The 1948-nt window shown below is 28.6% G+C and overlaps 1 pseudogene; it reads left to right on the top strand.

The window, feature by feature from the left end:
• LOC106337801 overlaps window positions 1-1948 on the top strand; it is a 30603-nt pseudogene that overhangs the window by 10885 nt on the left and 17770 nt on the right.

Below are 1948 nucleotides of genomic sequence, written 5' to 3'. Positions count from 1 at the left end.
TTTTTGTCAATTAATTTAGTAAAACTCCTTAATACTCACTAAATTGGTGGACTAACCACTACAAAATCGCTATTCTCTAGAAAGACGGAGACAACAATGGTTCCAAGCCTCTTTGACCTTCATCATATGTTAGTGAAGGATGAAACTATGCATTAAAATAGTATTTTTATATTTTTGAATTTTTCTCAAAATCTATGGGGTCAAAATCTATGTGTTAACCCCTACGAAAATATTGAACTTTTCGGGAAATGCTCTATATACCGAAGCCTATGATTTTTAGGGTTGTTTTAAAATTTCTAAACACATTCTACATTTGTATTCATGTATATTAAACTTAATTTCATGGTTCAAGGGCATCGTTTTAATTTTTTGTCAATTAATTTAGTAAAACTTCATAATACACCCTAAATTGGTGGATTAACCACTATAAAATCGTTATTCTCAAAAAAAACGGAGACAACAAAGGTTTCAAACCTTTTTGACCTTCATCATATGTTAGTGAAGGATGAAACTATGCATTAAAACAGTATTTTCATATTTTTGAATTTTTCTTCAAATGTATGTGTTAACTTTACGAAAATATTGAGTTTTTCGGTAAATGTTCTATATACTGAAGCCTATGATCCTTAGTGTTGTTTTAAAATTTCAAAACACATTCCACATTTGTAATAATGTATATTAAACTCTATTTCATAGTTAATGGGGATCATTTTAATTTTTTATCAATTAATTTAGTAAAACTTCATAATACTCTCTAAATTGGTGGACTAACCACTATTAAATAGCTATTCTCTAGAAAAACGGAGACAGCAAAGGTTCCAAACTTCTTTGACCTTCATTATATGTTAGTGAAGGATGCAACTAAGCATTAAAATAGTGTTTTCATATTTTTGAATTTTTCTCAAAATCTATGTGTAAACCCCTACGAAAATATTGAATTTTTCGGTAAATGCTCTATATACTGAAGCCTATGATCTTTATTGTTGTTTTAAAATTTCTAAACAGATTCTACATTTGTATTCACGTATATTAAATTCCCTTTCATGGTTCAGGGGAATCGTTTTAATTTTTTGTCATTTAATTTAGTAAAACTTCATAATACTCCCTAAATTGGTGGATTAACCACTATAAAATCGTTATTCTCAAAAAAAACGGAGACAACAAAGGTTTCAAACCTTTTTGACCTTCATCATATGTTAGTGAAGGATGAAACTATGCATTAAAATTGAATTTTTCTCAAAATCTATGTGTCCCCCTACGAAAATATTAAACTTTTCGGTAAATGCCCTGTATACTGAAACGTATGATCTTTAGCGTTGTTTTAAAATTTCTAAACACATTCTACTTTTGTATTCATGTATATTAAACTCCCTTTCATAGTTCAGGGGCATCGTTTTAATTTTTTGTCAATTAATTTAGTAAAACTTCATAATACTCCCTAAATTGGTGGACTAACCACTATAAAATCGTTATTCTCGAGAAAAACGGAGATAAAAAAAGTTTCAAACCTCTTTGACCTTTATCATACGTTATTGAAGAATGCAACTATGCATTAAAATAGTATATTCATATTTTTGAATTTTTCTCAAAATCTATGTGTTAACCCCTACGAAAATATTGAACTTTCCGGTAAATGCTCTATATACTGAAGCCTATGATCTTTAGTGTTGTTTTAAAATTTCTAAACACATTCTACATTTGTATTAATGTATACTAAACTCTCTTTCATGGTACATGGGCATCGTTTTATTTTTTTGTCAATTAATTTTTTAAAACTCCATAATACTCCCTAAATTAGTGGACTAATCACTACAAAATCGCTATTCTCTAGAAAAACGGAGACAACAAAGGTTCCAAACTTCTTTGACCTTCATTATATGTTAGTGAAGGATGCAACTAAGCATTAAAATAGTGTTTTCATATTTTTGAATTTTTCTCAAAATCTATG

The sequence above is a fragment of the Brassica oleracea genome, chromosome C4 (assembly GCF_000695525.1).
Source record: "Brassica oleracea var. oleracea cultivar TO1000 chromosome C4, BOL, whole genome shotgun sequence".
In the NCBI taxonomy this organism is placed as follows: domain Eukaryota; kingdom Viridiplantae; phylum Streptophyta; class Magnoliopsida; order Brassicales; family Brassicaceae; genus Brassica; species Brassica oleracea.
The sequence above is the reverse complement of the archived record's forward strand: the minus strand, read 5'-3'. Positions and strand labels throughout refer to the sequence as shown.